Below are 14,514 nucleotides of genomic sequence, written 5' to 3'. Positions count from 1 at the left end.
AAGACCAGAAGATTAAACTACAAATCCACCTAGGAGCCCTTCAAAACCGATCACACCACTCTAATATTTGACTCCGAGGCATCCCTCTTCTGGCAGACCCAGGCGACCTAGAGGGCTACATCACCTGCGTCTTCCGCAACATACTCCAGGACCTGGAGGACGATATTGTCCTCAACAGCACACACAGTGCAGGGCGGCTGTCCAATGTCCTGGTCACCACTCCAATATTCTCACCTGTGTCCATCACTACTGGCAGAAGGAAGTCATTATGGCAGAGGTACGTGATCAAGGCCTCATTCTATTCAATGGAGTAAAATATAGCTCTCCCAAGATCTGTCCCCATCACACTTCAACAAAGTTGTTTACTTAAACCTGCGACTACATTCCTCCATGAGCGAGGTGTCAAATACAAATGGGGACACCCATTCCACCTCATCTTCGTGTGGAACAGCAAAATCCATAAGATTTGTACTTTGGAAGAAGCCTGAAACATACTAGGCCTAGACGTCCCCAAACGCTGAGACCTCTCAAAGGGAACAACCTCAAGAGTTGGGACTACAACAACCAGAAGGTAAGCGGGAGTGGCAAATCTTTCAGAGGACCGCACACAAGTCAACAGCAGATGAAAGCCGACGGGAATGCTCAGCAGTACTGCAGCAACTCCAGCATCATGGCGCAAACAGAGATCAGGACCCATACGGATTGTTCAGCTGCCTTGCCTCAGAATCCTCGCCGCTTAGTGCGCCCTATAAAACGGGGCACCACACCTATCCCACACACGAGCAACTAAATACAAAGAGCCAGAGGCATGGGTAAACCACCACTTGTCATAACAACAGGTTGGCAGAACCACCCACATGAACACTAGTCCCAGGAACTAAATGGGATACCACAATGATAGTGTGGCTCCCAATGAGCGATTGAGATCTATGTTCCTATCCCAGTTGGTTCCTACTCTCCACCCACAACCAGAATCCTTGATTCATATCACACTGTCCAAACCAACAGGGTGACGGCACGCAGTGGACTGACAGAGAATTCACCTTCTTCTCTGCCGCCAACAAACATATACCCAGCTCGACTTCTTTCTGACCTCACACAGTATTTTAACAGCCCAAGCCCAGACTGAGGAGGGTGTAGTGGCACTTTGAAATCACTCCCCATCAATATTTCCTTCCTGATCCCAGGACCACCCACTTCACGTACAGCATGGTGCCTTAACAATAACCTTCTATCTTATAACTCTACCATAGAGGAAGTTAAGGAGGTGATCCAGTACTTCCTTCAAAAAAATGACACACTGAAACCCCCAACTCCCTATTGTGGGACTCCCTGAAAGCAGACATTAGTGGCACTCTAGTAGCCATCTCAGCTCGTCTCAATAAATTAAAGAGGGATAAAGCACTGTTCTAGAGGAATGTGTGTAGAACCTCAGGGAGGGCCATAAGCAGTCCGGAGCCTTCAGGGTGGAGAGACAATTGATCTTAGCTAGGACGCAGCTTCGGGTGCTAGATTTAGATGGGTCAGAATACGCACTCCTACGTACGAAACAAAACTACTGTGCAGGAGGCAACAATGCGGGGCAACTCTTGGCAAATAAATTGCGGGTCCAGAACCACAAAAGCAGGATTATAGAGATTCAAAGGCAGGAAGGGTGCAGCATCCGTTCCCATAAGGAAATTGCACACGCCTTTGAGCATTTCAATGCTGACCTGTATTGGGTGGAGGACACAGCACTCCCAGAACAAGCCACTTACCTCTCTGACTGCCACACCACCACCTTGCCAACACCAGAAGCGCTCTCATTAGAAGAAGAGATTTGCCTAGGTGAAGTCCTCTCTAGTATAGCTCTAATTCAATCTGGGATGGTCCCATGACAAAATAGGTTCACACCCAGTTTCGATAAAACTTTCAGTGCCCAACTGGCCCCCACCCTCACCCACCTCTACAATTCATTTGGAGACAGAGGCACCATCACAGACTCATGAGGCAGCGATTACAGTAATACCCAAACCTGGAAAAGATACCACAAAGTGCTATTCCTACTGACCCATCTCATTGCTGAATGTCAATGCTAAACTCTTTAGCTGCATATTAGCCTCTCGCCTCAACCCTTACATGCAAAGCCTCATAGACCTGGATCAAGCCAGCTTTATACCACAGAGGGGCTGACGTAATAGTACTAAACGATTATCACACCTTATAGATAAGGCAGTCCGATCCCACACCCCTGCACTTCTCATATCTATGGATGCTGAAAAGGTATTTGTTCGACTGCATTAGCCTTTGATCTGGAACATACTTGATGGGGCCGGTCTGGGGAGTGATTACAAAAATGGGTGAGCTGCAGCTACATCAGTCTTAAAGCAAGGGTGAGAGTCAATCGCTTGACCCCCCTTCACTATAGCCAAGGGTTGGCGAGAAGACAGCCCCCTCTCCTGTTCGCCCTCTATATGGAGCCGCTTGCTGAATGAATCTGAGAAAATACACATTTAAAGGTATAACTATCAGTCGCAAAGAATATCCCTATACGCAGATGACGTTATGGTGACTCTCACACAACCCCTCTCCTCCCTGCCGGCCCTACTGAATGAGCTCAAGGCATTTAGCACCATGTCAGGCTTCAAAGTAAACATCCAGAAATCACAGGCCCTTAACCTCACAGTCCCAGAACAAGAAAGACTTCCCTGGAACACCAGTTACGCGGACCTTCTCAATACAGCCTTAGACAAACAAATCTGGAGTTGGGGGAGGGGAACTTTCTTGGTTAGGTAGCAACGCTGCAGAGAAGATGAGCCTTGTGCCTAAGATACTTAGAGTCATGCAAACCCTTTCCCTACACCTACCCCACACTCTCTTAGAAATTGGGCTATTAGTAGAGAGGAGTAAGTACCCAGCTCAAGTAATAATCATAACCCTTGTTACGGTAAACCATTAAAGTTACTAAATAATCCTCATCTCAACACCCTGGTAGCTACGGCACAGAGCAGACAGGTTTAACTTAGAGGTAGTGTGTACATTATTTATGTAGTACTAAAACAGTAATAAAGTCCAAAAACAACACAATAAAAAAATCCAAAACGAAATAAAAAATAGATTAAAATGTAATAAACAAAAGGACACAAAAATCCAATAAAAAGAGCCGGAGAGGTGAATTTTTAAACTTTTAAGTAGAAATAGCGCCACAAAGTACAAACTGCCAGTGATAATTAACACAGTGCAACATGAAGTAATTTGATGGAAACCGTGATGGAGCACATGTCAGATACACTTACCAGGTTTGTCCTAGTTAAACATTTTATTTTCCGACTTTAGTCCTTTAAGTCTCAATCCACCACAGGAGTACACTTCTAAAGCCCCACAGGACCTCATGGGAGACACTTAGATGCTCACAGGGTGGCAAGCAGAGGCTAACGTGATGGTTCAGTCCAGGCCCAGTTGCCACTGATGGGCATCTGGGCAGTTATAGAAAAAGGCCTTTGTAGCTTGTTTTGTCTCTATAGCTTTAACAGGAGATCAGCCTTATGGCCCTTGGCATCCACTTATTTGTCCTGGGTACATGAGAGAAAGCAGTCCCAGTCCTCCAGGACTCTTCTCAGGTTGCAGACAGCAGGTTCAGTCCTATACTGACCAACCTCAGGTCCAGGAGTATTCTGATGTAGGTGCGTGAAAATGCTACATTTGTGCCTGACATGAGCTAGAGTGTGGGACTGAAAACTGGGGACACCATTACCAATGGGGTAAAGATTCCTGGGGCTAACCATACCCACTATGGGTATTTTCAAGATGGCTCAAGGCTTCTGCCACACTAAAGTGTGTGTGTATGTGTGTGTGTGTGTGTGCGCTCACGCACACATGGATGCGTGCATGTGTGTAGTGTACTAAGATAATCTTGGAGTCTCCACACATCTAGTCAAGGGGGGGATCCCTGGAGTCGAATAGTCTACTTCTTACACAGACCTTTCTTGTAATACAAGGAGAGGTCACAGTATATCATAGGTATTCAGACAAGCATAAGGATGGATTTCCACAAAGAAATAGTCTTGCTAAACAATCTAGATTTATTCGAATTGTATACAAATAGACAATAAAAACAAGATAAAATTCATCCAAAATAATTAAAAACCAAGATAACATATCCCGGTGGGTTAAGAATAATTATTAAACAATGTTACATCACCACAATATTATGATACACAATAAATGGAAAATCAATCAAGATACACAATAAATGGAAAAGCAATCAAGATATATTCACAGTAAACAACAAACAAAGCAAATTTACAATAAACCCCTCATATCTAAGTGGCCCACTTAATATTTCTGCCACTATATTTGACAAGATCCAATGGCCATAGACGGTTTAAATACTCTCTAGCTTTAGTGGAGAGACCTAATGCCCATCTGAAGCTCAATCTGGCCCTGGTTGGATTCTTTTGGATCAAAACAGTGCGTCGACGCGTTTCGGTGCTTGTCACTTGATATCGTAGCACCTTCCTCAGGACTTCTTGTTTCTGGGGTTTCAGGGAACGGATGAATATACCGTATCTGTGAATATATTAGGAAACATATGCACTGTCAGATATTATGCATTAACGTCTATTGTCTGTTTTTGCTCTAATGGTTGAGCTCTTGTGGTTGGCGTATACCCACTCAGGCTTCACACTATTGGTTCTTACTGCTGTTATTCTTTCAACCATATGCAGTTCCTAGTGACCGTACATTTACTTCTCTCGTACATATCATTACACAGTGATGTTTGCATTAGTTCAAAAGCCTCTGATTTGGCCTCTTAGCTCCTTAGCATACATTTACTTCACATATACTATACAGGCCCTACAAGTCTTATTCCTTGTGGAAGACCAATTGGGAAGAAGGAACTAATAAACCCATGGACCAAAGAGAGAAGAAAAGTATAGATTCTCACCCTTGGTGCCGTATTGTGGGCGCTCAAAAAATGGGGTCTCCTTAAGGTCTCCCTCTTTTGGTGCTACACATATAGTCCTTGGTGCCCTTCTGTTAATGAAAAATAGAGCTTTTCTTAGGTTTTAGATAGAAATTCCCCTCGTTTGTGCGCTTGGGGATAGTTATTTATTTTTCTATTTACCTCTCTCTTGTAACCAAAAGCTCCTTTTGATGGGGTTCCTTGGTTGTTTAGTTGTCAGGCAACTGCCCACTTGTAGTGTATCTGTGATGGTAAAATATACAGTAATTTTTCACTAAACTATTTTATATACTCTATTTTTACATTCCCATCCTTATTTTTAGAAGTAAGCTCTTACCTCAGATATTTTTAAAACTTGTTTAGAACGGGCATATGTAGTCATTCGTCTGCTGCTGAACTGGATATGTTCTGTTGAGTGAACATAGGAATAACATCGTCACATTTCTCTTCTGTTCTATGCAAGAATGTACTGTTAACTCTATTGAGGCATGTATGGTGTATCTGGTATTTTGCTTTTCTTAAATTCTCTTATTTGTTTAAGTGCCTGCGCTCAGTATTACTTATGTCTCCTGCTTGGTACCCACAGTGTTAGCTATGCCGGTTTAGTGCCTGCAATATGCAATTACTTGTATATGACCTACCGGTCCCATCCTTCAACTACAAACATAGTCATATGCAGGTAATCTATTTTCACCGCCCCCGCCCTGGTTACGTATTACTCTTCCAGTATGAGGTGTGGGCTTTGTAGTGACAAAGTGCCTCCTGTCTGCCTAAAACTAAGGGTCTCCCGTGCTATGCTCTCAGCTTTTACGGAAAAGCGGTTCCCCTTCTGCCTGGGAAACAGGGAGGGGGCAGGGACAGGGACCCGGGGATAAGATCTACACTCACCGTTATGTAGCTGATCGATCGCTTCTGCCTCGTTCCTGCACTCGTCTGGAGTGTGTTGGTTTCGCGGGAGTTTTATAACTCACTTTAATTGACTAATTCCCTACACCTGTCATGTGCGAATCGCTGTGTGCGCGCCGTCGGACCCGCCGTGAGCCTGGGCGCCATCTTTAAATGATATAATGTCCCCGTTTTTCTATGGGAGGATCTGTCCGTGTGGCATCCCGCTACATTCGCGGTTGGCTTAATGTATCTCTTTTTATATTTTCCTTTTTATTGATATGGTGCACACTCCTACTATTTGGAATGTTTCCCTCGCGCTGTGCATCGACATAGTGGGGCATTATTTCCCAGTTAGTGCGCATTGTTTTATTGTTTACACCAGCACTGCTGTTTTTATTCGCTAGTGATCCCATTTTGCCATCTAGGGTAGGGGCATCCTGGTTACCGATGCAGGGCTACCTACGCCAGACCCAGCCAATCGGTCGACCAGGTCAGCCCCTAAATCTGGGCGCCATCTTGTAGTGGTGGTCAAAATACTACATCTCCATATCATTTGATGTGTATATTTTCAAGGATTGCAGGTTATCTTTAAAGGAATAACGTTATTCCTACTAAGTCAACTATTGCTGGTATGTTAAATAAGAGCCTCCCATTCTTCCCTGGAGTTTAGACCTTTTTTAATGGTATTGAATTTAACCATATACCATTGTTCCTGTAATTTTCGTCTCCTGGTACTGTCACCCGATCTGGTGAGTTCCCTGATCCTTTCCAGAATAACCCATCTGAGGTCCTTTGTTTTGTGTCCAGTTTCCTTCCAGTGAGCTACAAGGGGGGCGTTTTCTTTATTGTTGTTAATCGCAGACTTATGTTCCCCTATCCTAAGCCTTACTTCTCTTCCTGTTTCACCTATATATGCCTGGTTGCATGGACACAGGATCATATATACGGCATTCTTTGTCTTGCAGTTGTTAAGGGTGGTGATTGTGTGGTTCGCACCATTATGTTCCACTGTTTTGGTGACTATACATAGCTCACAAATGCAGCAGTTACCACATTTGTTATTCCCTGTTGCTTTCTGTCCACTCAGGGTTGTTTGAATTCCTATCTTGTCCTCCCTGTACGTGTGCACCAGGTTCGACCTGAGGTTCTTGTTCTTCCTATACGCGTACATGGGACGTTCCAAAGGGGTCACATCTGGGCCAGTATTTAAGATTTTCCAATTGTGGTTTATAATGTTTTTAATTTGGTTGGCTATGACTGAATGTTGGCTTACCATCACTATTTTGTCTAGTGTTTTCTTGTTGTCCGTTTTGTTGATCAGACAATCCCTATTATAGTACTGTGCTCTTTTGAGGGAGTGACTTATCAGTTTTTTGGGGTAGCCCCGGTCCTTAAATTTCTTTTTCATTTCTTGGGCATGTTTGTGAAAATCTGTGAGATCTGTACAATTTCTTCTGAGACGAAGGAACTCGCCGAGTGGTATCGAGTCCTTCTGACTCTTTGGATGGTAACTAGAGTAATGGAGGATTGTATTCCTATCCGACTCTTTTTTATATAGTTCCACTTTTAAATGATGGTCTTGACTCTTAATACATATGTCCAAGAAATTGACCTTGGACCTGCTGTATACTGCTGTAAATCTCAGGTTTGGGTCCCCTAGATTCAGCCAGCTTAGAAATTCTTCTAGGAGTTCTATGCTCCCCTGCCAGATAAAAAATATGTCATCAATGAAGCGAGCCCAATTTCGAGGGACTCACTTCATTGTACACGTGCTTCTTTTCAAATAGGCTCACGTATATACAAGCCAGGCTCGGCGCACATGTTGCGCCCATACTGGTTCCCTTCTTTTGGACAGTCTCCACACATCTAACACTAAAATTCAGTTTTAGGTAGTCCCTGTATACCCAACAAGTTAGTAGTCTGATAGGACAAAGCTAAGATTTCAGCAACCAGACAGTAGATACACACAATATGAAAAACCCCAGCAAACCAGTCAAGCAGGTCTTGACACTTAAATAGGATCCGGCACTGTGATATCAGCAAGAGGTCCGCTGTAATTGATGGTGGTCCAGCTGGAAGGACAAAATAAGGGTGCAGGCCTGAGGGTTACCTGCATCTGATTGTGACAAGGCAGGCCTCTGAAGTTAATGAACTGGTTGGGCCCAGCCCACAGACCACCCTGTCAAGAGCACAACACCATCTTCCCAAACCTCAGGCTTTTTGTCCCTATGCTATGAGTAATTTCACACCTCAGTCACACCCACTGAAATACTAATTACTGGCTGTAGAAAGGAAGAACAACGCGCTGTATCGCGAAACTCTTGTGCCCCGCCTGGTAGACTTATTTGAGGAAGCATTGGAGAAAGGTTCCTTCCCACCCGAGACGGACATCGCTACCATTGTGGTCCTATCGAAATCCCAGCCCCACTCCCGTCACTGCGTGGACTATCTAACTATCGCCCTCCTCAACACGGAAATCAAGTTGTATGCCACCATCCTCGCTCAACGACTGAAGCCATATCTGTCCCTGCTGGTTCATCCAGACCAGTGTGGCTTCATGCCTATGCGTGGGACCTGACACGGTCTTTGGAGGCGACAGCTGGCCCTAGCCTATCTGCATTTACTCACTCCATACCTAGCACTCCTTCTCATAGATTTTGAAAAGGTCTTAGACTCGGTGGACTGGGCATACCTAATGGACGTATTGGTCGAGACGGGGTTCAGACCACACTTTAGGGATCTGGTCATTGTCCTCTATGCCCAACCACGAGCGCACGTGTTGGTCAATGGTGTGTTATCAGAGGCCTTCCCTATTAACAGGGAAACAAGGCAGGGCTGCTCCCTTTCACCTTTGTTCTTCGCCCTAGCGATGGAGCCCCTATCCTCCCTGGTGCCGGCCGAGGATCGTATTCATGGATGGGAATGGCCCAACACAGAAGGGGACAAGTTCGCCCTATATGCGGACGACGTCCTGCTCTTTCTGGCCGAACCCGTCTTTTCGGGACCACACTGTCTCCAGATCTTGCAGTCCTTCAGGCAAGCCTCTTGTCTCCGGCTTAACCCGGGGAAGTCGGTACTGGTCCCATTGCACCTACCCAGGGACTGTTACGATTGGCAATCCACCATACCGCTTCGGCGTCATTCATTCAAATACTTGGGGATATGGGGCACCCTTGTTCCAGAACTGAGATGGTCTCTCAACGTTACCTCATTGGCGAAGAAGGCTAAAGAGGATCTTCAACAGTGGAAGATGATGCCTCTGAATCCCCTAGGGAGGGTCGCCCTGTTCAAAATGATGATCCTCCCCAGATTTCTTTACGTCCTCCAGAACGCGCCCTTCTGCTTTCCTAGGACCTGGTTCAGGGAACTGGACAGTCTTGTCACCAAATTTCTCTGGGGTGGGAGGAGGGTGCGCTTGGCCATGACCATCTGCCAGATCCCCTCCTTTGATGGGGGTATGGAGGATGACGCCCCTATATCTTTATTTCTTGGCTGCGCATCTCCTAGTAATCCACGACTGCTTCAAGGGGGGCTGGTCCGACCCTGCCTACCGGCTCGAGCTGAGCTTACTAGGTCTACCCAAAATCCAATCACTGATGTACCGGTGGTCCATTCCATCTCAGCTGCCTGATGCGGCACGTTCCGTGCTGCTGGCCTGGCGGGCCTCATTACGCCACACTCGCTAGACGCGTAAGCTGACCCAATGTACACCCCTTTGGCAGGGAACTTGGCTCCAAGAGGTTAGTGGGCTGCAAGGGTTTAAATCGTGGGACCTTATCGGAATCTCACAACTTGGGGATTTCTGGGCTAACGGCCACATGCATTCATTTCAGGACCTCCAGACCCGCTATTCCCTCCACCCATCCCAAATCTATAAATAGCTACAGCTGTGGCACGCCCTCCACACACATATCACAGACGATACTAGGCTCCCGGAGTACAGCCCTCCCGAGGTGCAGACTATGTTGGGGGACTTGAGCAAAGTATTGGGTATCTCTCGCATTTACTGCACTTTGGTCAACAACACCCCCACCACACTGGACAAGTTAAGGGAACAATGGGTGGAGTGGGTGGGTCTCCTTGATGAGCAGATTGGCGTGACGCCCTCATGGCGCCCAAGACGATCACCGTGTCTGCCAAACTTAGAGTGATCCAGCTATACTATTGCATGCTGCATGTCTCACTCCCTTGCGCCTCCACCGGGCAGGCCTATGCCCAATGCGTCCTGTGCAAGGTGCGGCCACGCCCCAGCAGACTTTTTCCATATGGTCTGGCCCCTACCTGGCGCGATTCGAGGGAGCTATTGAAGAGGAGCTCACGGAGGTCCTGGGTTGGGCGGTTCCCCATGATCCACGTCATTCTCTATTGGGGATCACAGATGGGCTGGATGGGTCCAGAAATGAAAAACTATTTTTAACACAGCCATGATAGTAGCCAAACGTGACATAGCGGCGGCATGCAAATGTCCAGACCAACCTGACCTCGGGAAGTGGTGAAGGGGGGTGGACTGGTGCGCAACCCAAGAAAAAACCCTATATGCGGCAAGAGGATGTCCCTAGAAGTACTGTAGGGTGTGGGGAAAATGGCTGGGTACTGTGGAATGAGAGATACACTTTGCTCAGTTACTATGCCTGTGTATACCTTCTGGAGTTGGAAATCATGGGATGTTATGCTCCTGTACATGTCACTGTCTTCCATGTCTATTGCTGATTTGTTCTATACTTTTCAAAACAATAAAATTCATTATAAAAAAAAAGAAAGGAAGAACAAAATGCAGATTTAGCTTCCAAGGACCCCATGCAGGGCAAAGGTGACTATTTAAATGTAATCTTCCTAAATATTTATTACAAATTCAACTTCACCAGTGAATTAGGTTTGTAATAAATATTTCAGAAAGGCCCAAAATTAAATTTGTGTCGGTTTCCTAGAAAAGACAGCCTTTAGTAAACTTAATATTGTATCCCAATGCTTTCCTGCAGAACAGTAAACCCTGCTATAAAGTAAACAGCTTTGATGTGCTAGTCACTGTAAGACATGTTTAACATTAACCTTTACATGTCCTAATTTTGAATATCATGCACCCTGCCTTAAAGGGCAGTGAGGCTTACTTCAGGGTGACTTATACATACATTTAAAAAGAGTGTTTTAGGCATGTCAAAAGGGGTTACTTTGACAGACCGAATGAGTTATGTTATCTCAAGTGTATTTGCAAAGCGCACTCCCACCCCCGAGGGTATCCTGGTACCAAGCAGCTGGGCGTGCCCAGCCATGCCTATGATAGGCTGGCTAACTGAAAAGCCAGGTCTTCAGCTTCTTGTGGAAATCAAGAAGATAGGATGAGTCTCTGATTTAGAATGGTAGGTTGTTTCACATGTTAGGAGCGGTGTAAGAGAACACCCGTCCTCCTGATCTGGTTTTGTATATGCGTGGGTTGTGTGAGAGTAGGAGACCCGAGCAGTGGAGGTGTATGGTGGAAAGTGATGCAACTGTTCAGGTAGGCGGGGACTCAGTCACTTGGGTGACAGATTAAACCTGCATAACCAGGCTACTCGTGGTAGGTCCGTAGTCAAGTGTTCACTGTCACTGCAGTGAGTGGCAAATGAGTGCTGCCCAATAGGGAAATTTAACTTACAGGCCCTGGGTACACTGTGGGTATCATATGCTAGGGACCGTAAGATAAATTAACTATGCCAATCAAGAGTATACCAATTTTGTTGGCAGGAGGGGCACCAGTAATGTAGAACTGGTTGGCAAGGGTGAAGTGCACAGAGTTCTTTAGCAAGCACAAATAGGGTTAATCAAAAATACATTTAAAAAATCTGGCATGACCCTGAGGAAAGGGAACATTTCCAACACAAATGATTTACCAGAAGGCAAATGATTTATCAGACTGACCAAATCTATTGCTGGTTTTTCCCATGCGCCATTTGGAAATTGAACAGAAATCAATAGTTGCATGTGAGCAAGCAAACCTTTGTCTGTATTAGCACATGAACCAGACGTTCCCATGAAACATTCTAAAATCACAAAGATCTATAGCAACTTCAACCCCCAGACCAACCCAGAAGACATCATCTACCAACTACCCACCACCATAAGCGATAACAATCACCTAACCATCTCCGTTCTATGGCGCACTGCCAGGGTTTTCGTAAAGAACTGAAGACCTGGCTGTTTGACCAATAATTATCTAATCAGGACCTGGTCTAGGCTGCAGGAGCCTCTGCAAGCGCCAAGAGACCTAGCGGTGATTTGTGCCCTATACAAGAGTCTCTGACTTGAATTGACTAACTGACTGGAAACCACTTATCAGCAAAGACACTGCTTGAATCAAGAAATCCATCCACTCAGGTGCCCCCTCAGACCCATGCCCCCACCACATCTACAACTTAGGAAGATCCACTATCAACTTTGCCGCTCACATACATCACCACTTCCATCAAATGTGCAACCTTCCCGGTGAACGGGAAGCACGCAGACATCAACGCCCTCCTGAAGAAACCATCGGCTGACCCGAGCGAACTCAGTAACTGTTGACCCACCTCACTATTACCTTTTCCCGCCAAAGTCATGGAGAAGGCGATCAACAAACAACTCTCCAGACACCTATAGCATCACCAACTACTGGACAGCACACAATCAGGTTTCTGCAGCAAACACAGCATAGAAACCACCTTCATTGTAGCTACTGACAACATCTGGCCATCCTTAACCGCAGGGACACCGCAGCTCTCATCCTGCTAGGTCTCTCCACAGCTTTCAATAGTCTTCCACAATATCCTCGTCTCAAGGCTACACCACACCAGATTACAAGAACCAGCTCTAAAGTGGATAGCCCCCTTCCTTACAGGCAGAAAACAGAGAATCAGGCTCCCACAATACACCTCAAAACCTAAAACTCATCTGCAGAACCCCACAAATACCATCTCTCAGCCCAACACTCTTAAATATCTACATGGTACTCCTCGCAGGCATCATCAGAGCCCATGGATTTAACATCATATCCTACGCCGACGACATGTATCTCATCATATCCCTGACAGACAACGCCAACATCACCAGAAACAACTTCATAAAATGCATGACCAGCGTGGCAGACTGGATAAAACAGAAGTGCCTAAAACTTAACACAGAAAAAATGGACGTACTGATCTTCGGAAACAAGAGCTCACCCTGGAACTTCTCCTTGTGGTCAGCGGAAATTAGGACTCAAGCCAGCGAAACTAGGACCCATGCCAATCCCATTGGAACAAGCCAGAAACCTAGTACTCATCCTGGACAATAAACTCACCATGGCACCCCAGGTAAACGCTGTCACCACTGCTTGCCTCCTCTTCCTATGAATGCTACAACAGATCTTCAAGTGGCTTCCCTAAACCACCAGATGCATCATCATTCAAGCCCTCATCATGAGCAGGCTGGACTACAGCAACGCATTCTACGCTAGACAGACTCCAGACCATTCAGAACCTCTCTGCCAGACTCATCCCCAACCTCACTCGCCTCACCGACATCTCACCTCAGAGAGCTCCAATGGCTCCTCATCCAGAAATGCTGACAATTCAAGCTGCTCACCCATGCATTCAAGGCCATCCACAACATTGGACCTGCCTATCTTAATCACAAGATCTACATCTCTCTCTCTCTCTCTCTCACATATCCCAAGCATCCACAGAAGCAGAGCTAGAGGTTGTCTTTTTTCCAACATCACTGCCAAGACCTGGAATGGCATCTCCCAACACATCAGCACCTCATCTTCACTACTAGACAAAAAGCTGTAAACCTGGCTCTTCTACCAACACTGTGGATCTGTTTCAGATGACCCATACCTACTCTTGCTCAACCTACACGCCTGCTCCAGCACCTAGATACCCTCACATGTGACAAGTGCGCCCAACAAATCTACATAACATAACCTCATTCTACAGAAGCATTTAATCCTGACCCCCAGGCCACTAACATATTTTTATTAAGTGGCCTGAGGTCTCCACATAGCCTCATCTCTTAATTTTAAGGTTGACCCTAGCGCAGCGTGCATGCGCTGCTATAGTAAAACGACCTCTTGGAATCAATCTGTACTTTTCACATGCTCGTGTGTGTGTTTTTTTGTTGTTGCTTTCTTTCTATTGGGCTTTGAGTCTGAAGACAGCATGCAATTGTACAAAGGCGGGTGCATGTCCCACCTTTGCCAGGAAATGTAGCCGCCCACGGCCTAAGGATTGCGGTTACACGCAGTGTCGCGCAGCGTGGCATCTGTTTTTCGTATGCATCGTCGGGAACAGGCTATTGCGTGGTAGTTTCGGGACTATTGTAATGGATGCTAGCCTCTCCCTTTGGACAAAAATGCTGTTTAACGTAATATGCCCTTATTTTGTCTTACACACTTGTTTTAATTTGGACTTTCGCCGTCCCTCGCCAGTGCTTGTTTTTGGGTTGCTGTTGGTGCGTGTATGATTTTATTAGCACGGCGCCCGCATCATAGCCGCCGGGCTATACAATGTAGTTAAGTAAACTTTTAACTGCGTTTTACAAACTACTGTTATGGCCAGCTGGATCAAATGCGCAAGTCGTCCTCTCGCTGTATATTCTGCAAGGGCCACTTCCGGGACATTATTGAGTGCTCTGCGGGGGTGTGGGGGTTCACTTCCCAGGCTGTGGGAGCAGGATCTTCCTAGTGCCAG

The 14,514-nt window shown here is 46.0% G+C and overlaps 1 protein-coding gene and 1 long non-coding RNA gene across 2 annotated transcripts in view; both read right to left on the bottom strand.

Moving 5' to 3' along the window:
- IL27RA (interleukin 27 receptor subunit alpha) overlaps nucleotides 1-14,514 on the bottom strand; it is a 262,144-nt gene that overhangs the window by 131,358 nt on the left and 116,272 nt on the right. The window lies entirely within an intron of this gene.
- LOC144773291 (uncharacterized) lies at nucleotides 4,151-5,431 on the bottom strand. The gene is made up of 3 exons (XR_013599947.1): nucleotides 5,108-5,431; nucleotides 4,928-5,035; nucleotides 4,151-4,548 (listed from the first exon to the last, which is right to left on the bottom strand). It is a non-coding gene; the product is annotated as an uncharacterized LOC144773291 (long non-coding RNA).

This window comes from Lissotriton helveticus, chromosome 1_1 (assembly GCF_964261635.1).
Source record: "Lissotriton helveticus chromosome 1_1, aLisHel1.1, whole genome shotgun sequence".
Taxonomy (NCBI): Eukaryota; Metazoa; Chordata; class Amphibia; order Caudata; family Salamandridae; genus Lissotriton; species Lissotriton helveticus.
The sequence above is the reverse complement of the archived record's forward strand: the minus strand, read 5'-3'. Positions and strand labels throughout refer to the sequence as shown.